A 21,588-nucleotide genomic window follows, 5' to 3' on the forward strand; every position below is an offset into this window, starting at 1 on the left:
GTATTAAAGCTGCTTGTGTATTCTGTGCACTGTATTTCAGTGTGCAGCCATTACCGTGTTTGTAACTGTGTGTCATCCTGTTCTCTAAATAAAATTGCAATGTGCATGTAGTCCTGTCTTGATAAAAGATATGACATTTCTATCAGCGTGTCGGCTTGTGTGTGTGAGTGACGTCACATGCGGACAAAGGTCCCGTCCTGTGCAGTCTGTGTGGCAGTCTGTCGGCCAGAGAGACAGAGAGGGGGAGAGAGAGAGAGAGAAGGAGAGAGCCGCGCCAGCGCAGAGAGGCACGGAGACGAAGCAGAGAGCGCAAAGGCTTCGATATCTGGGGGGGAAATTAAAACAACTTGCATTTTTGAAAAAAAAAAAAACAGCCAAAAAACAACAAAGCCAAAAAACAAACAAAATCGGGACATAGCGGTGGGAAAATTTGACCGATCTTTCGCTTTTTTCCCCTGCACGGACATAAAATGAAAGGGTTACCTGGCTGCATGTTGGATTTTAAATCTTATATTACACCGCTGCGGCGTTGACTTCAGAGTTGCGCAGGCAGAGTCTGTATGAGTTGTCTGTTGGAGGAATTTTAGACACTCCGGATCAAACTTGAGTTGGACATCCAGGAACCAGTCAGGGAGTAAGCTAAACCACCTACCCACTGCTCTCACTGCATGCAGGACACTGTAAGTATTTGATATCTTATCCTCACTGTTGAGAGATTTCCCCACAATTTAACATTTGTTACATAGAGGGGGTACATGTATAGGTTTATGTGGACCGCTGTCTTACTATGCACATATGCCTAAGAGTGGGCATCTTTTCATAATCAAAAGTATACCTGCCACGTAGACGTGGCGATAGAGCAGTCAGTTCAGATAAAGGCTTTGATGGTATTAGCAGATGCCTGGAGCCCCTCAGCGCACCGTTATTTCAACGGGAGACGCGCAGTTGTGCGTCTATAGAGGATGTGAGAACAGGGACGCGGCTGGAATGAAGGACTTGTTGCGCCAGAACTGGGCTCTTTATCAAACTCTGGGATTGGAACAACACTTGTAAATGGGAGTGAGAGGAAAAAAATAAATGGGCGTTGGGTGTAGGAGTTTATAAAGGCTGACATCTGTTTAGATTTTCCACGCTGATCTCGTTATAGAGAATGTGTTCTTATGATCTTATTTTAGATTTCTTTATCGAATCTCTGCGTCTTCCTCCCCCAAATCAAATCTAAACTCATTCTAACCAGCATCGGTTATTCAAGAGAAAACACTTGTGCTGTCAGTGTGAGTATTACAGATGACCAAACCACCAGCAGCATGTTGAAGCATTTCTTGTAGTGCTGGCGTCTTTCCAAAGAAAACGCCTTGACTCTGTCTTCTGCCGGCAGGCGTCAATCCACCCTACTCAAGCCCTAAAAATCAACTGTAACTGTTACAATTTTAGCAGACTTTAGTAACACCTTCGGGAAACAAAGTGATTTAGTTATTTATCGAACACAAGATAGTTAAGTTTAACTGTATGAATTTAGGGTACACAGGCTTCACCTGTTATGGCAGAGATGGATAGCTCAGAGGTCCAACTTGTAGTCTAAAAGTCAAAAGGAGCAATAATTCCAACATCTTAAGACCAACTGGGATGGAATGCTTGGGTTTTTTTTTTTCATCTGACAGGTTCTGATCAGATGCTGTGTTGTTTGTCGGTTAGTCATAATAAGTCATGCATAACAAACTGGAGATAAATATACATGAAACAGCTCTTGTGGGGACCTTGCTGACTGTTATCGGACAAAAGCACGTCTTAAAAGCTCTGTTTCTGTTATTGGCACTGTGAAACACTCTTAATGGAAAAATCTGAATCTCCCTTGAGACCCGTGGGACTTAATTTAGAACAGGTTTGCTCAAACTTTAACTTGCCCAACAATTAAGCTGAGTTAAGATGTTCTAGATGATATAGGGTGAAATGAAGCCATTGAGTTCTGTCCTTACTTGAGTTTTCTTAGTCAAAACTCCCCATGGCAAATTTCCATTTGAAGATGAACCATTTCACATCTATACAAGAGATAAAAAGGCATAACTGAGTACTTTTATGTTTCCTGAAAGAGCTCTTTTGAGCCACACACATCTGGTTTGTCATCAATCTCCACAGACCTCAGGGATGGATTTCTGTTACCTTAGCCTGGGTCATGCATTCAAATAAACACAGTTGGCTGTGTTCTTGCTTGGAAAGTGACAAAAGACTTCACAGCTGTGTTGCTGATGTGATGCGTTTTACTGGCTCCTTTTAGTTCCTGTTATTGGCAGTTTGCTCATTATATGCCTATTCCTTCTAAAGTATTATTATTGTTTTGAAGAATGTTATACACCCACCAAAAAACCTTGAAACTTGACCAGAAAAGTTTATTAAGTTCATGACCTTCCTTTTTTTTATCAAAGTTTCCACATGCACCCAAGATATGTGATAAGACCGCAGGGTTTCTGTGTCATCAAAGTAAATTTGAACTGATTGAGAAGGCCTGCTGTAAGGGAAAAAAGGTGCTTGATACATGCTGTCACTCCCTTTTGATGTTTCCTGATTAACACTAATTTGGGACTCAAATGGTGTCTCTGTGTCTGAGTGGGTGTGTTTATTTGTGTATTCACAAGAGAGAGTGAGACCACTGCTTACCTACCACCCGCTGTCACAGGTCTCAGGGGGTCTTTGATGCTAAAGAGAGTGATAGGACCATTAGCACTCCTGAAGAGAGATTTCAAATGACTTTGGCTGCATCCACACTAATGCGTTTTTGTTTGAAAACGCATAGTTTTCTCTCCGTTTTGGCCTCCCGTCCACACTGAGACGGCATTTTCCCCAAGGAAAACGCAGCGTTTTGAAAACGCTCTCGAAAACGAATACATTTCAAAACGGAGCTGTCCCTTCACAGTGTGGACACTCGAAAGCGCAGACTTTCTTAAACGATGATGCGTTTTAGTCATGTGACGCAGTCATGTGACCAATTAAACAAAGATAGCGGAGGGCATTGTACAGCAGTTGTTTTGATTGCTCTCAATTTTGACAGCCCTAAAAAAGATTACTATCAGTTTGTACATGCTCCAGATAGCTTTTCTTCAAATTCTTTAATTCTCACTCGCATTTGCGCATGCGCAGGACTGGAACGTAAGCGTTTTCAATGTGGACGCACAACTCTGTGAAAACGACTGAAAACGCTAGTGTGGACGCAGAGCGTTTTCAGACGAAAACGCCGTTTTCAAATCCATCCGGGCTAGTGTGGACGTAGCCTTTGAAGCGACTTTAATCATGGATTCGACATTCTCGACATTCCTTACAGCCTTAAGCAACCAGAATGAAAGATTTCTCTTTAATAGTTTGTTGAATATCGATTTAGTTTTATTTACTTATTTGATGGATAGTGTGGATAAGTTAGATTTTAATCTGATCATAAAAAAAACTAAGAAACAGGAGATCAATCCAACAAGCACAGTGGTTCAATTATTGTCATATATACAAAATCTCACATTTTTTGGACATTTCTTTTCTGGGAAATTCTTCAGTAGTGTAGTGAGCCACATAGTTCTTATTTACTGAACTAGGTCAATTTGTTCACTCTCGATATAGCTTATTTAAGTCATTCTCAAGTACTTATTTAAAAAACAACAACTGTATAAATCTGCTTTTTTTCATTTAGCATCATCTTATGGTAACAAAAATAACATTTTCAAGTAGCTGCAGCACTCTGTGACACACAAACCAAATTAATTTAGTGCAACATTTTACAACTTACACAGCTACTGTAGAGTGTTGTAAAATTAAGACATAACTCGGGAAGAGAGAAAGTGAGAGATGATAGTGTCATACAACAAGCAGGAAAAAAAAACAGATAAGTGTAAAAGACTTATGATGCCATTGTATTAAAAACAGTTGATGATGATTTAAAGTGACAGTGTTTGAGTGCTTGAATTTGAGTGTTTGAGTGTTGAATGATACTTTGTCTATATATAGATTTAGATATATATATAGGCCACAAACATTTTTATTTACTAGTCAAGTGCACTTAAAATATGGGTAAAGCAAAGAGGCTCAGAGAAGCACCTCGGGTTCTTAGCCCTTAAAGTTGTTGTTGATAGATTTGATGGGGTTACAGAAACATACTCATCTGAAAGTCATTCCAGAGAAGTTGATTCTTTTGACTTCTGACCTCTTTTATCAAACTAAACAGAACTCCCATTGCAAAGACTTACTGTCTCCCCTGAAGATGACTGCTTTATGTTTCCCGTCATGAGCTTTGACGTCCATCAAAAGCCTGGGTTCTTGAAACATCTGTGTTGTGATTACTGGAACCCTGATTTTTCCTCCCCCTATTCTAAGTAACTGCATTCCACCAATTCTTACTCCATAGGTCCAGATTGTTTCCACATTAATGCAGCAACCTGCATGAATGTGTGAGCAGTTGCTGCAGAAAAGAAATTTCTTCAAGGGCCATTTAAACAGGGAAGTAATTCAAAATAGGCTGTTCACAGCTATAAAAAATATACACAAGATAGAACAAATAGTTATAAATAGTTTTAGAATCACTGATACTCTCTCTGAAGTTATCTTGACTTTTACTTACATACACATGCATTCTTATTAACATGAATTACAGATATTATGCTCCTCAGTGTCTGCACAGTCTTTGAACATTACTGTGAAGTTAATTAATCAAAATTTAAAAAATGATGCAATAAGGACCTTAAATCTAAAATGAATACAGTAGTTGTGATATATTTTATTATCAGTTACTGTCAATAACATAAACAATATCTGAAAATATCTCTCAAACTTCAGCTTGTTCTTGGTTCTGGGATCAAGTAATTATAGCTGTATATCTCATCTTCTGAAAAAATTACCTTTGGCTTTTAATAGATAGACTTTGATAGAATTTGCTCATAACTACTTATTTGGAAGCAGTCGTTTGTTTTTCTCAATGTATGTAGCCATTTCTTCTGTTTATCCACAGGGAGGTTTGTTGCCATCTTCTACCTTTACAATTCATTTTTTTACCTTAGATAAATGGAAAAAAGAAATTGTGGTTTTGACAGGAAACTGACAGCTGTCAGATTAACACTACTGTGGTTGCATGGCTACAGTGATACACAATGAATGTTGTTTTGGGAAGTAAATATATTTGATGTTAATGTAGTTACTGTATATTCCAAACGAACTTCAGATAACGTCATGGCATGCTGGAAACATTCATAAATATTTAAAGAAAGCAGATTTACACAGTTTGGTAAATCTATACACAAACTGCTCACAACTATCAGTGTGTACATATTATTATGCTGTCATCATGTAAGGTATTGTTTTTTCAATCCACAGTTTAGCTGGTGCTAACAGAAAAGAAAATGGACCCAATATTTACCCAGAAAGATTACATGAATTAGGTTAGAATACACAATCACTTGCACAAAGGGTAGATGTGTATTTACTGCAAAGTGTTTTGGATGCATACAGTACATGTTTTGGCTCTCCAAAATATGGAACAGTCATATTATGTTACCACTTTACTTACAAGTTCTTCTTTATTGAGAGGCAGGCTTTAAGGGCTTAAAAGGATAATGGTCAGTGTGACCAAAAGCCAAGTGTTCATCCATGTGATGTTTACATTGTCAGGAGCTCAACCCACAATGGTGCAGTACTGTAGGCTCGTGCTGCCAGACACTGGACCACATCAGTTAGAGATAAACACATTTAGTGGCTCTAATGCTAACATGGTTCAAGACATAGACCCTGCACTTACCACTTATTTCTCTAATGACCACTCATTAACTTCCTTGTAACAGATCATGTGTGGCTTTGAGGCAGAAGACGGTTAAAATCATCTGAAAGGTGTCTGTCATGCATGAAAAAAAGAGGAACTGAGAAACACCATAATGAGGAAATAATTTTTCAACCCAGCACAAATCATGACTCTTTCTGGGGTTCTGTATTAGTATGATTATTTGGTTCTGTACTTCACCACGCTCTTTTTGAAGTGAAACAATGACACTAACCCTTTTTTCAGATGTTACATAGCATTTTAAAGTAGTATAATTCAATGCAGTCGAAGAGTGAAATGCTCTTTTAAAACAATGCAATGAGGTCTTTAGAATATGAGGAGCCCTGCTTATTCAAGACTTTGTATGTAATCAGAAGGAGTTTAAATTGAATTTTGAATTTAACAGGGGGCCAATGAAGAGAAGCTAACATATGAGAAATATTACCTGTCTTTTTTGTTCCTGGTAGTGATACTTTGTACAAAAACTTAATGTTTCATTGTATTTCAAAGGACATATTTTGATTGAAATGACTCCCACATTACTCATAGTGTTACTGGAAGTATCTAATCAGCCAAATAGATGGCAGCAAATCAAACATGCTGACATAGTCAAGATAACCTGCTAAAGTGAGCATCAAAATTGGGAAGAAAGGTCAATGAAGTGACTTTGACTGGTAAATGGCCTGTATCCACCAATTCACACACAGGTGATGGCAAGCTACATTGTAGTCACAGCCACCCGGTGGCGCACTGACATTGGCGAGGCTGCCGGACACTGGCGCCACCGGGCCCTCTGACCACCACCAGTAGGCAACGGGTGAAGTGTCTTGCCCAAGCCGGGGCTCGAACCGGCAACCTTCAGATTACAAGCCAAACTCCCAACTCTTGAGCCACGATCTCCCCACAACGAATGTGGTTGTTGGTGTCAGATGAGTTGGTCTGAAAATTTCCGAAATTGCTGATTTACTGGGATTTTCCCGCACAACCGTTTCTACTGTTTACAGAAAATGACCCAAGTAAAAGAATATATCCAGTGTGTGGTAGATGACTGAGTTGATAGGAAATGAACAGAAACTCCAATAACCCTTTGTTACAACTGAGATATGAAGATACTCATTTCTGAATGCACAACACATCAAACCTTAAAGGTACCATACCAAATGTCCATCCTGTGTGCTTATAATAGGAACCAGGCCTCCAATTCAAATAAGGCTTACCAAAATTGGACAATAGACGATTGTAAAAATGTTACCTAGTGTGATAAGTCTTAATTTCCCCTGGATCATTTCGATGGTAGGGCCAGACTTTTCTCTTAAAGCCTTTTATGACCATGGTTTACCAATCTTCCAGTAGGATAACACTCCATGCCACAAAGCTCAAATCATTTCAAACAGGTTTCTTGAACATGACAATGAGTTTACTGTACTCAAATAGTTTCCACAGTCACTGGATCTCAATCCAACAGAGCACTTTTGTGATGTGGTGGAATGGGATATTCCCATTATGGATGTGCAGCTGAAAAATCTGTACCAGTTGTGTGATGCTATCATGGTACTTTGGACCAAAATCTCTGAGGAATGTTTCCAGGACCTTGTTGAATCTCAGCCATGAAGGATTAAGGCAGCTTGGAAGACAAAATGGGATCTGGTATCCAATAAAAAAGGTATCCAATGAGCATACACAGATGAAGATACAGACATATGCATACATTTATGCATATGTAAATCTAGATATATACACAAATTAATCATCATTTCAAATTATGACCACATGCACACATTTGTTTTTATTCAGTGCAGTGCATTAATGGTTTTGACAGGCCAGGTTATTAAAGTGATGAATTTGAAGAACACTTTTGAGTCAAACCCTGAAATCTCTGCAGACGACACTGACGCAATCCCATATTGCATCTGAGCTCCGGTGATGTAATTTGTGGAATCTGGCTCTAATAGTGCAATTTCATTAGAGAACATGCCTGTTAATAAAATCCAGAAAAAAACCCCAAACAAAAATAAAAACAAACTGATACATATGGTAGTGACTGTTTAGGTAAAAAAAAAATGTAATCCAGTCATTGTTAAATACTTCAGTTATTATAATAAAACCACTTGTTATAAATGGTTCTTAGACTGTTTTAAATGCATTCATACAACCGTCCATCAATTATTCATCTATTTTAAGCATCTTTTTCTTTCTTTTACAGTTTCTTTTTAAAATATATCTTAAACCACTGTAAGAAGGAGGATTTTTAATAGCAGATTCCCCTTTTTATGCCTTCTAGCATAAAGATTTGCTCTACCTAAACATGTGGGACAGATGAGAAAGATCTTAAAGTTAATAATCTGAGTTACATGACAGTTCCAAAATGAAAAGCTGCATTATATGCCACCACATAGATAATAACTAGTGAGTTGGATTTTGGTTGTCACTAGACTTTCCAAAGCTATGATCCCTGTGAGAATTTATAGCCAAATTAAAACAGCTTTTATATGTTATTTATGATTCTGCTCATTATTTAGAAATAACAAATTGCTGTCAGTGGCTTTGGAAAAACCGAAAGCCACTGTGAAACCGAGCCGCCTCTCTCTATGTAATTTAGAAGTTAACTCCTTCTCCTTGTGAAATGAAACATTATTTTGTCAGTGCATCCAGGAGTAACCGTTCCCAATGTGCTTCTGTTGGTGGTGTGATGAAACGCTGCTCCTTGAAATGCCTGAAATATGATTTTTCATCTTTTAAAATGCACTATTTGTTTATTTATTTTACTGCCATAATGTTTTGGTAGAAAATTCTGTTCAATATTATGTATAGTATACTCGATATATTTAGCCTATCACTGTTTAGTGTGGTTTTTGTCACTAAAGAATATTGTGTATGTTTGAAGCTCCTACATTTTCTAAATGCATTCATATCACTACCAGAGAGCTCTTTTTGAGATAAACAAAGCAACAATTAAAGCAAGCCAACAATGTTGGTTATGTATTTCACTACTGAATTGCAGTCTTGTTTATTTATGCAATTGTGGTGCTTGATTACACTAATAGTCCTACAAAGGTGTAGTATTCTATTCTATTGTATTCTATTCTATTCTATTCTATTCTATTCTATTCCAGTATAATGACCATTTGGGGCCATGTGTGCTGTGATGGAAGTGGTTCGAAGGGTATCATCCTCTGATGAGCTGTGAATCAGCCGGTCACGCCTGCAGTCACTCATGACTCAACACAGGCTCTCAATCCAATCCTTGTTCTGAGTTCTGTCGGTACGCAGCAACTGTTTGAGTGTATGTGCAAGTGTGTGCGTGTGTGTGTGGTTTGTAATGATAAAGATAAAGTTAGAGAATGAAAGCCTATGTGGCTGAGTGTTTGTGTGCATGCTAGCTTGTAGAAGCCCTGCGTCTCTGCTTTCTGGGGTGGGAGAGATGGAAACAATGGTCACATTGTGTGGAGAGTTGGCAAAGATGGGAGGAGGGAGCTGGAGGAAAAGACGCAGGCAACAGGAGAGGAAATCTGAGAAGAAAAAGATTGCAGAAGATGAGCACAAGGGCAAAGAGGAGAGGGGGACACAGAGGTGGAAAGAGAAAAGGAAAGAGATTTGGAGGTGAGGGATGGAAGAACCGTGGGAAGTTATGAGACTTTTTGGTTTCAGTTTCATGTTTGAGTTGAACATGGATTAAACACACATTTAAAATTCCCAATAATCAAGCTGCAATCAAATATTTCCTATAGATAATCTAAAATGCATTGAAATGTAGAAAAAAATACTTTTTGAACCCATTTGAAGTACATTTCCAAACATATGGGTAGCCTTGCATAGTGATTCATACCATATACCATGATACATAGTATGAAATAAAATTCCTCCATTTTAGTCATTTTTGATCAATATGTAGTTGTTACATCCTGTGAGGCTGTGAGAGTGTGTGGGGTGTTTGCCCGCTCTCCCCGCCTCTTCCTCTCTTGCCACTCCTACCCCCTCTGTCTCTCTCACTCTCCTCTCTCCCCAGGACACAGCTGCTTTTGATTAGCCTCGTTTGCCACCTGACTCCAGTCAGCAATCACCTCTGAGGCTATTTAAACTGGGGATGAGTGGTGAGCAGGGTGGGGTTTTTTTTTCCCTCTGTGGTGCGACATGGTTTTTGTGCTAGGTTTTGGACAGACAGCCGCCTTCTGACTAGTGAGTAGATGGGCTTGTGGGCCTTGAGAGTGTCTCCCTGTGTTAAGGAGTAGGGTAGGAAGTGTGGGAAGTGCCTCCCATTTTTGTTTAGTAGTCTACTTGTCTTTTGTTGCTGCGAGTGTTTCCTTTGTTTCTTTGGCATTATTGGTAAAACGGCATTGCCGGCTCTTTAAGTTAATGTCGTTTGTAATAAACCTATATCATTTGTAATAAAACTATATTAATACAGAACAACTCTGTCTGTTTTCCTTTTCATTCTGTTTCTGGACTCATTTGTTACTGGTCCCCTCACTCGCATGCCTAGACCCCTTCGGGGGGAACGTAACAATGTGGGGGCTCATCCGGGATCTGAATGGAAGGAACAGCAATTGAGTTTTAGGGAGTTGTTTGCCGGTGGCCTGTTTAGTTGTATGGTATCTGCTGCGCTCTCTCTCCAGTTAGCAAAGGGGAGTGTCTAGCTGAGCGTAAGCTCCTCTTTCAGGCACTCATTTTTTATTTTGCCTTTATTATTTTCGGAGTAATCCCGGGTGGGGATTAGTTCCCTGTCGGGGGTAGGCTTGTCGGTGCTTTGTGCACTTGATGCTTAGCCTTTAAAGTTGCCTTGAGCCTGGTACACTCCAGAAGCTAACTAGGCTGAAATTTTAGTAGGTAGGTTTGGGGAGAGGGTCGGTGGTATTTTTATTTATTGGTTAACCTGCGGCCACACATTTCCCACCTGAGTTTTGGAGGTGGTGTTTCTTTGTTGTTATTGTTAGCCTCAGGTAGTTTTTGTTTTAGATTTAATGGCTACCTTTGATATTGCTGTGTTTAAGGAAAACCCCTCGCTTGGGATAGTGGCCTTGCCAGTGTCTGCCAGTCCACTTGAGCATGGTGTAGCATCTCAGCCTGTTCCGCAGGTGGCAGCTCAACCTATAGGTCCATTGGTGTCTACACCTGTTGCTCAGGGGCTGCCTGAGGACAAAGCCATGACATTGCCTCGCTTCGAACCTCTCTCCATTGAATCAAGTGTAGGCTGGAAGCAGGATGCTAAGCTCCGTGTACGCCTGGCTCGTCTCCAGTTGGAAAAGGAGGATCGTGAGAGGGAGTTCCAGCTAAAGAAGGAGTTGGAGCTTAGGCGTTTAGACGCAGAGCTTGCCAGAGCCAGGGAGGTCGAATTGAAAAAGGTGGAGGTGGAGGCGGAGACAGCTGTTAAGTTGCGACAGCTGGAACTCCGGCAGGCTTCTCTTCCTCCGACTGCCTCCATTCGTCAGGCAGACACACCATTTGATGTAGGGAAAAATAGTCGTCTGGTTCCGGTGTTCCGTGACACTGAGGTCGACAGCTACTTCGAGTCGTTTGAACGAATAGCCACGGCCTTGCACTGGCCACGGGATTCGTGGGCCATTTTGCTCCAATGTAAGCTGGTAGGTAAGGCTCAAGAAGTTTGTTCCTCATTGTCAGCTGAGGACAGCTTGGACTATGACAAGCTGAAAATTGCTATCCTGCTGGCTTATGAGCTGGTCCCAGAAGCCTATAGGCAGCGTTTCCGGGGGTTGAAAAGGGGACAGGGTCAGTCTTATCTTGATTTCGCCAGGGGAAAAAGGTGTTCTTTTTGATCGGTGGTGTGCCTGCAAAGCCACTGACCTGGCTTCAATCCGGGAACTAATGCTCATAGAGGAATTTAAGAACTGCATTGCTGAGCGCATCGCAGTATATATTAATGAACAGAAGGTTTCCTCGCTACAGCAGGCTGCGACGCTGGCTGATGAATTCGCGCTCGTCCATAAAACCAGTGTCAGTAGGTATGACCGGCGCGATGCCCCAGTGAAGGCTAGCAAGGTGCCAGTTGCACTGCACCCAAAGAGTGAGGTATTTGGGTTTCGTCCCAAGGCAGACCGAAAGTGTTTTTTCTGTTTTTAAGTCTGGCCACTTGATCGCAGATTGTGACGCTTATAAACGGAAACAGTCTCGACTTCACGTAAACCAAAAGGGGTCAGGCTGATTAAAACCATGCCTCCTGTCAGTAGGCCCCCCTCCCCTGAGACCCCGGATGAGTGTTTTAAGCCCTTCATTTTTAAGGGGACAGTTTCGCTTTCTGGTAAGACCGAGGATAAGCGTGAAGTGACCATTCTGTGTGATACTGGTGGTTCACAGTCCCTCATACTAGCTAGTGTGCTTGAATTTAATGAGAAGTCTGACTGTGACTCTAGCATCATTGTAAGAGGTGTTGGGATGAGTTTTGTGCCTGCTCCCCTCCATCGTATTTGGGTACAGAGTGAGCTGGTGAGTGGTTCCTTCTCAGTGGGTGTGTGGCCTTCTTTCCCAATTAATGGGGTGGATTTTATAATGGGAAATGGTATCGTGGGCACTTGTGAAGGCTCAGAAAGAAGACCCTTCATTAGTTAAGTGTTTTACCGCTGCAGCTCAGGATAAGGGTGGTGAGGGGAGCAAGAAGCAGACATTTTTCGTTTGGGAAGGTTTATTGATGTGCAAGTGGACCCCAAGGCCTGGAGAAGACTGGAGCGCAGTGCGGCAGATGGTGGTTCCGACAAGTCTGCGGGGGCATGTGCTACAGTTAGCACATGATCATGCATGGTCAGGTCATTTGGGTGTCACTAAAATGTATGACCGTATACTGCAGCATTTCTTTTGGCCGGCAATGAAAGCAGATGTAGTGCAGTTTTGTAACACCTGTCACACTTGCCAGCTTGTGGGTAAACCGAACCAGACGGTGCCCCCCGCCCCTCTACGTCCTATCCCTGCTGTCGGTGAACCATTTGAGCATATCCTGGTAGACTGTGTTGGCCCCTTTCCAAAGACGCGGGCAGGGAATCAGTTCTTGTTAACCATAATGTGTGTGTCCACTCGATTCCCCGAGGCAATTCCGCTGTGGAGAATCACTACAGCAACCATTACCAAAGCACTAGTCAAATTCTTTACCACCTTTGGCCTCCCGAAAACTGTGCAGACAGATCAGGGTACCAATTTCATGTCCAGGGATTTTAAACAGACTTTACAGTCCTTTGGAGTTTCTCATTCTGTGTGTAGTGCTTATCACCGAGAGTCACAAGGTGCACTTGAGCGGTGGCATCAAACTCTCAAAGCAATGTTGAGTAAATATTGCCATGACACAGGAAAAAGCTGGGATGAAGGGGTCCCTTTTGTATTGTTCGCTATACGTGATGCGAAGCAGGAGTCTTTGGGGTTCAGCCCAGCTACCCTGGTGTTTGGACATGATGTGCGGGGTCCACTAAAGGTGCTGAAGGAGAGTTTTCTCAGCGCTTGTGTGCCTAAAACTAATGTGGTGGAGTTTATAAAAACATGCAAGGACAGGTGCCAACGGGCTACTTTGTTAGCAAAAGAGGCTCTCTGTGTATCCTAGGCAAACATGAAAAAAACTATTTGATCAAAAAGCAGTGGAAAGACAGTTCCAGCCTGGGGACAAAGTTCTTGTGTTGCTGCCTGTGCCTACTTCTGCCCTCATGGCTCGTTTCTCAGGCCCCTATGTGATAGTGAAAAAAGTGTCTGACACCAACTATATTCTCAACACCCCAGAACACAGAAGGAAGACTCGCCTATGCCATGTTAACATGTTGAAACCATACCATACCAGAGACACCAGCATGACAGAATCACCAGACACTGCTGGGACAGCTGTCCCTGGTTCAGTCCCTGTTACCCTGCCAAGTGTAGAAGTTAAGGGTGATGATGATCTGGGTACCCTTTCTGAGGGACAGCAATGTGGGCGGTTGTCAAATTCTGTTTTTTTTTTTTTTTTAGCTAAGGCCGAGGCCAACCTGTCTCACCTTCCTCAGTCCCAGTGTAAAGATGTACTTGACTTGTTGCACTCCTACCCGTCTCTCTTTAGTGACATACCCTCACGTACCAATGTTTGTGAGCATGACAGTGATGTTGGAGACGCAGCCCCAATCAAGCAGCATGCATACCGTTGCCCCATCGCCAAACGTGAGGTGATGAAAAAGGAAGTTGAGTACTTAGTAGAAAACGGCTTGGCACAACCTAGTTGTAGCCCCTGGAGCTCCCCATGTCTACTAACGCCTAAGTCTGATGGCACACCCCGTTTCTGCACAGATTATCGGAAGGTAAACGCTGTAACGGTCTGACTCTTTTCCGCTTCCTCGTATGGAAGACTGCCAAATTCATCACCAAACTTGATCTCCTTAAAGGCTACTGGCAGGTGCCTCTCACTTCCAGAGCTTCAGATATTTCTGCATTTGTCACCCCTGACCACTTCATGCAATACACAGTAATGGCCTTTGGCATGAAAAATGCCCCAGCTACCTTTCAACGTCTGATGCAGTTGGTGTTGGGAGATGTGCCCCAGTGCAATGTGTATCTAGATGATGTAGTGCTATACACAGACACGTGGGCAGATCATATGTCCCTTCTGAGGACAGTGCTTCAGCGGCTAGCCGAGGCCTCGTTGACCCTCAATCTCGCTAAGTGTGAGTTTGGTAAGGCGACTGTCACTTACCTAGATAAGCAGGTGGGGTTTGGACAGGTCCGCCCAGTGGAGGCGAAGATTGCTGCAATCCTGGACTACCCGAGTCCAACCACCAGACGGGAACTAAGGCGTTTCCTAGGTATGACCGGATATTACCGGTGTTTCTGTAAGAACTTTTCTGTGGTCGTGACTCCGCTGACCAAACTGTGTAGCCCAAAGGTGCCTTTTGAATGGTCAGTGGAGTGCCAGCATGCCTTTGAGTCGGCAAAATCTCTCCTGTGCAGCACCCCTGTGTTGGCGGCTCCTAACTTCTCTTGACCCTTTATGCTAGAGGTCGATGCCAGTGCCGCCGGAGCAGTTCTACTGCAGGATGATGAGGGTGTGTGCCATCCGGTCTGTTATTTCTCTGCGAAGTTCAAACACAATCAGCTGAACTACTCTACCATAGAGAAGGAAGCCTTAGCTCTGCTTCTAGCTCTGCAGCATTTCGAAGTGTATGTGGGCTCCAGTGCTTCCCCGGTGACTGTCTTCACAGATCACAATCCCCTGGTTTTTCTGAACTGGATGTACAACCACAACCAGCGACTGATGCGCTGGGCACTCCTGGCCCAGAATTATAATCTGGTGATCATACACAAGAAAGGTACTGACAATATAGTGGCTGATGCACTCTCACGCAGCTTGCGATAAGGTGTTGTTGTTGTTGTTTTGGTAGAGCTTTAATGTAAGGGAGGGGGGGAATGTTACATCCTGTGAGGCTGTGGGAGTGTGTGGGTGGAGTGTTTGCCCGCTCTCTCACACTCCTCTCTCCCCAGGACACAGCTGCTTTTGATTAGCCTCATTTGCCACCTGACTCCAGTCAGCAATCACCTCTGAGGCTATTTAAACTGGGGATGAGCTGTGAGCAGGGTGGTTTTTTCCCTCTGTGGCGCTACACGGTTTTTGTGCTAGGTTTTGAACAGACAGCCGCCTTCTGACTAGTGAGTAGATGGGCTTGTGGGCCCTGAGAGTGTCTCCCCGTGGTGAGGAGTAGAGTAGGAAGTGTGGGAAGTGCCTCCCATTTTTGTTTCTTGTCTTTTGTTGCTGCGAGTGTTTCCTTTGTTTCTTTGGCATTATTGGTAAAACGGCATTGCCAGCTCTTTAAGTTAATGTCGTTTGTAATAAACCTATATCATTTGTAATAAAACTATATTAATACAGAACAACTCTGTCTGCTTTCCTTTTCATTCTGTTTCTGGACTCATTTGTTACTGGTCCCCTCACTCGCATGCCTAGACCCCTTCGGGGGGAACGTAACAGTAGTTTATAAAATGCAACCTACAAATTGTGGAAAACGGCTAGTTAGCTTAGCAGTAGAATAGGTGCAAAGTAAGGGTCAACAGCAACTCACTCAGACTATGTGAAGTCTCTTTATATTGCAAGTGTATATAATATTTTAATAGCTGACATTGTTAATGTTAGAAACTGGAAAAGAGGGAAGGTGTTCACTTACTACTGTGAGGTACGCATTAAATAAACATATAGAGAAGAGCCTTAGCTCATGAACCCCTTGCAAGCTTTCAAAGAAGACATTTTTTTTTATCACTTTCATATGTTTCCTGTGTCTCATAAATCATTCACATCAAAGTACAATTTGAAAAATGCTCCACAGGATTCATTTTATGTACCAAAAATAGTTAGACATTTTTTTTTTAATCATGATTTCTCCCCAGCTGTGTGCTAAATGACTCCCTTTTCTCTTTCTGATAATTTATGCTTCTCTGTAATCATTCTTACATGTTTCGTGACTTTTTATGAAAATAAATCTTTTTCTCAAAGTTAAAAACCTCAGAGCCAGGAGCTCACTCTGGAGTACAACACTGATAAACTGCAGGGATCCTGTTTGGAACATTAGCTTTTTTTAGTGTGTGACCTCACATATAAACAAGCTTCAAATGGTCATATTTCTGTTTGAACTCCAAAGCTAGAAGATGTATCATTTTCTCCATAAAAAGAAAAGAGAAGTTTCACGGTGAAATGCTACATCAATGAGACTCATTCAAGAAAGAGACAATTTGTAGACTACAATACTTCATATACAGCCTTTTATTGCACATGTGAGTTATAGATCACTATGGGTTAAACAATGTATGATACATAAAAATTTTCTTCTCTTTCATGAGTTCCATGAAGGCTATATGTTGCTTAGCATGGAATCCCAGATCAGTGATTGGTCTCAACGTGTGTCTTTCTTAAAGGTATTTCTCTCAGGGGTGCATTTCAATAACAGCAGCCAGAAGGCTGGATGATGCATTTTCAATAGAGTGGGAACAGACTCTACTGTTAAGTGTTTAGTGGACTTCTTGTCTGGCAGTGACTGAAGTTGGTTTATCGCGGCACTTGTCAGAACAGTGGTTAAAAAAAGTGCAAAATACATTCACAAGCAACATTTGTTTTGGAGCCAATTAAAAACAACAACAACAAAGCAAAAAAAAAAAAACCCCAACAAAACAAAGTATCAAATTTGCTCAGCTGATGAGCATGAGGCAGTGATGCATAAGAACTCAACTTACAGTGGATAGCTCTTCACATAAGCCAATCATAATATGCTCATCTATGAACTCGCAGCCACTTCAGTTCAATAATGATCACCACAATAAACCAAGTATAACACAAACAAATGGGTAGTGAAAGGATGAGAAACAAGATGATTTTTGCATATTTGTTATTTGACAAGCTGATATATGCATAGGTTTCAGGCAAGTATTTCTCTCAGAAAATATCAGAGTGAACCACGTGTGGTCGGAGAGGACATGTAAAATTTCCATTTTCTGATACAAGAAAAAATTCTTACTTTAGAAAATGAGTAAGTTCTTCAGATGATGCAGCTCAGATGGAGTTTAGCATTAGGACTGCATTATTATTCTGCTGTATAAATCTCAAATCTGTGTGTCACAGGTGAAGACAGCACAAAGCAGCAATATTTAGAATCAGATCCTGACCAGTCTGCTGTTATTAAACTTAGAATTTTGTAAGTGGACGCTTTTTTCTGTGCGTGCTATGTGAAGTTTTTTATTAAAGTCAAAGGAAAGAATTTGACACAGCCGGCTGTTTGCAACAAGCTAGACTAGACACTAAAATAACAAGTATTGAGGAGCTCAGATATGGAGGATTGCATCTAAACATGAAGTGCAAAGTGCAAATGACTTTATGTATTTTTTTGGTAACAATGGTAACAACCTGATAACAACCTTCATTTAATTTACATTTTCCTGCAAATGTAAATATAAAAGGCCAGTAGAAAAATCGCTAAATTGACAAAATCTTCTCTTTTATCTTGACAGAAAAGAGCCATGTTAGCACAAACTGTTAAAGAAAATCAACACCCAAGAATTATTTCTTTATAGTCCTCATGCTTAGTGTAGTTCAAAAGCAAAAGCAGAGGCCGAGCGCTTGATGTGTCTGCCAGGAAACTGTGGTTTGCTTCCTGTTTGGAAGCTTTGACTTTTTGAACTTTGTTTTGCTTGGTTTTCACTTGCTGATTTGTTTGATTTGAACTCACTTTTTTCACTTCAGACACTAAAAGCTACTTAGATTTAGTAAAAGATTGTGGTTTGAGCTCACAGCATTAAGTCAACACATTGAAATATGGCATTTGCCTAGTGTATCTGACAGATGTAACAGATCTGCGTGACTATTACCTAAACCTGGTCCACAGCCACTCGTGTGAAAAGACGCCCTGTGTGTAATTTGGAGAAAATGACAGATTTAATGTCCTTGCAATGAGAATGGGCTGGATAAACAATTTACTATGTAGCACATGCTGACATAGCAGTCCTGATTCAGTGCTTTTCTACTAATACCATAAAGTGTGTTAACAGATTTAAATGCCATGAGCCCGTTTCTATTACAGCTAACCTAAAGCAAAGTGTTGAAGATTTCCATAAATCTTTTAATAGTAATAAAAAAAGTCTATGGTCCTTTGTTTACCTCATTTCAAGCTATAGCTTCCATTGTATGTGGTACTGAATGCATATTCTAGGAACCGTGTAGTTTTGTGATTGAGCATTAGTAGCTCAATTTTTCAAAGGTGAAAAATTATCTCACCCTGCAAGGCTGCATCATTTATTGTCAATTTAGCACTTTGTTGTAGCGTGAATAAGTAATGGTGAAGAACAACTAGCCCCTATGCATGTGTCAGTTAGGCGTACATTGACAATATACGGATGTAGCCTTGCTGTTGATCCTTGAGTAATGACCTCACATCTATGGATTCCAGGGTGGTCCTTTCATAGCCTGTTAGACACTTACACACACAAAACACACACTGAGTCTCTCACTCCGCACAGCCAGACTTTATCACACATTACTAACAAGCATGAAGAGTGTGTCGACACACACTTGGGCACAGTGAGCATTTTGTTCTCTTCTACACACTTCCCAAACGTTCCTCTCTTGCTCTCAAACACATTTAAATTCTTGAAAAATAAGTCACTGCACTGTTCTTTGTGTTGTTCAGGAACAAAAAACGAAATTCCCCTCATTCTATGTCCTTTTTCTTACACAGTCTTGTACAATATTCAGCTATCAACTGTTGTATGCAGATACATACACAATGACAGGATCTCCTTCCACAGGCTCCGAAGGTCTGATGAAAGTGAGAGGTCACTGACACTTCCTCCACTTTCTTTTGATAATGACTTGTCTCAGGCATCTAATGCCCTGTTGATTGCTCCCTCCAGACATTTAATGGCCATAAACTGCAGACGACGACATGGGCATCTGCTGTGGTCATTGTAAATGGAGACTCGATCCCTGTGACTTTCTTTTAAATTAGTGTTGCTGCTGTCATTTAGTTGTTCCTCATAATGCCTCTTCTTATTGCTGACTGACTGCCTTACATGAGCAATGATTAAAATCTTAATAATTAGATGCAGGAATGATACTGTCACTTCTTTAAGAAAAAAAACCCCAAAAAACTTCCACAGACACCAAAAGGAAATAACACACCCATTACAAACAGGAAAGGGGGGAGTATTGCAAATTTAGCAGTTTGCTTCAAAAACAGATGTGTTCTTTATTTTCACATGTCTTAATAACACTCTTTTGCAATGAGGCCATACAGCTTTCTATTTAACCCTCTGGGGTCCAGGGTAAAATTAGCTGTTTTTGACTACTTTTGATTTGACCTCTACATTTCACCTTTTAAAACTGTTTATCTTGCCTTGTTTGGTATCATTCTTTTCAGCACAACCTCACATATCTGAATTTGGAGTTATGGTTTCATTTTGACATAATGTATTAGCACAATTGATCTGAATTCAGACAAAAAACTTAAAATCAGAGTAGAAAAAAGTTATATTTCTTACTGTAAGAACCACAAATATGTTTAACAAATCATTTTCAAAACTTGAAATGCAAATACAAATTGTACATTTTTTAAAATTGGTCATGTGATTTTGATGCCCTGGCGCATCCGTGGACCCCAGAGGGTTAAATGAATCCTGGTTTTAAAAAACTCAAACAATGCAGTTTCCTTACAGGGCTGGACACTGCACATTACTACACTGAAAATGATTTGCTCGCTGGCCTCAGTATACTATAAACCTCTGCAAGTCATCTTCTGTTGTCAGTCCTTTTAAAATGTTAGTCTTTGAATGATTTCCTTATATTATTTATTTTAAAATTTTTATATTTTAATTTTTGTATGGAAGAACTATGCAGGTTAATTAAAAAACCCTCTTTATTAACAATAATATATTTATTTAAAGAGTGCTTTCCATCATAGTCCTTTAGAAAGCACAGACCTCCCTAAATAACTGGAACTCCCTAAATAAGCCATATGTAGTGCACTGACCAGGCTCTGTCCATGACTGCGCTGCAGCAAACAAGCACTGCACTATAGTAATCATGAATGAATGGCTCTACCTTGCTAAGGGGCAAAACAAATCCTGTTTTTTCTGGCTTTTTCAACTTTCAAGAAGAATGTTATGCAGATATAAAGTCTGCTCTTGCATAAATAGGAAGCCAATTAAGAGAGGCAAAGCGCAGAAGTATAATGATCATATTTAGATGAACCAGTAAGAATGCAAGCTGCTGCATTCTAAACCACGTTCAGACCTCTAACATACCTCTTCTTTGGGTATCCTAATAGTAAAGCAATACAATAATCCAAACTAGATGCACAAAGGCATAAAATAGAACCTCATCATATTTGAACAACAAAATACGTCTGATTTTAGCAAAACTTCTCAGGTGAAAGAAAGCCATTTGAATGAATAAAAAGGGTTTTCTTAAACAATAAATAAATAAAAATAAATAAATGCTTTCTGTCCATCCATGTTTTAGTTCAGTAATACTTAAATTTTAAAACCATCTTTTCACCAAAATTAACAGGCATATCAATTTCCTCCAGAAATTGGTGTAAATAATTGTAGATCATCAGCATAACAATGGAAGACAATCTCAAAGGACCTAGTGAGTTTACATATTGGTGGTTAATGTAGTGAAAACAGCTGTGAACCAAGGTCCAAGGGTTCCATAATTAATCAGTTGCCAAAGAGTTTCATAAGTCTCTCCATGAGTGTATTAAATGAGCTGTATTAACACAGGGAAGGATCGTTGCTTACACATAGACAAAACCATTAAAAAAAGCAAAACAAAACATTGGTAAATAAGCATGTCTGAAAAAGGAGGCCCTACTTTCCAACGCTGTCTGGTTAGTGTTTGGAAATTAAGAAGCAGATACATCCCGTAGGCCTGGAACAGTCCAGTACTAGCTATAATCCAATACTGCTAATACAATGTACCACTGCTATTTTAGTAAACAAAATAACATTTTACTGGTGCTTCAGGCAAATATGGCTGCAGCTGGAGTTCTTTATTGGTCTTTAAGAAAATAAAGATAAATAAATAAAATGAAATCTAAATATCCAGAAAAGTATTTTCTTTAACTGGTTTCAACTTTAAGCAAACAGCTTTAAGTTGCCATTAGTGCACTGCAACGTCTAATACACACCTAAGCAATGTACGTATATCACACACTGCTCATTTTGCTGCCGTCATTCTGCTGTTTATACCAAACTTATACTTTAACACATGAGTCACTATGGAACAATTGCACAGTCTTGAGAAAATTATTGGTTAGACCTGCAGGTTTTCGCTCTCCATTATATAACATTCAGAAAAGCAAATTACCAAGTTG

General features: G+C 40.6%; 1 protein-coding gene across 1 annotated transcript in view; it reads left to right on the forward strand.

Annotated features, from left to right (window-relative positions):
* The first annotated feature begins 229 nt into the window (after positions 1-229).
* The window catches only part of lpar1 (lysophosphatidic acid receptor 1), a 39,255-nt gene continuing 17,896 nt past the window's right edge, over positions 230-21,588 (forward strand). Inside the window, exon 1 of the mRNA XM_005729197.1 lies at positions 230-680. The gene's annotated coding sequence lies outside the window, so the exon portion shown is untranslated. The remainder of the gene's footprint in view (positions 681-21,588) is intronic.

Source organism: Pundamilia nyererei, unplaced genomic scaffold (assembly GCF_000239375.1).
Source record: "Pundamilia nyererei isolate P.nyererei 1_Seehausen unplaced genomic scaffold, PunNye1.0 scaffold00032, whole genome shotgun sequence".
Classification (NCBI taxonomy): domain Eukaryota; kingdom Metazoa; phylum Chordata; class Actinopteri; order Cichliformes; family Cichlidae; genus Pundamilia; species Pundamilia nyererei.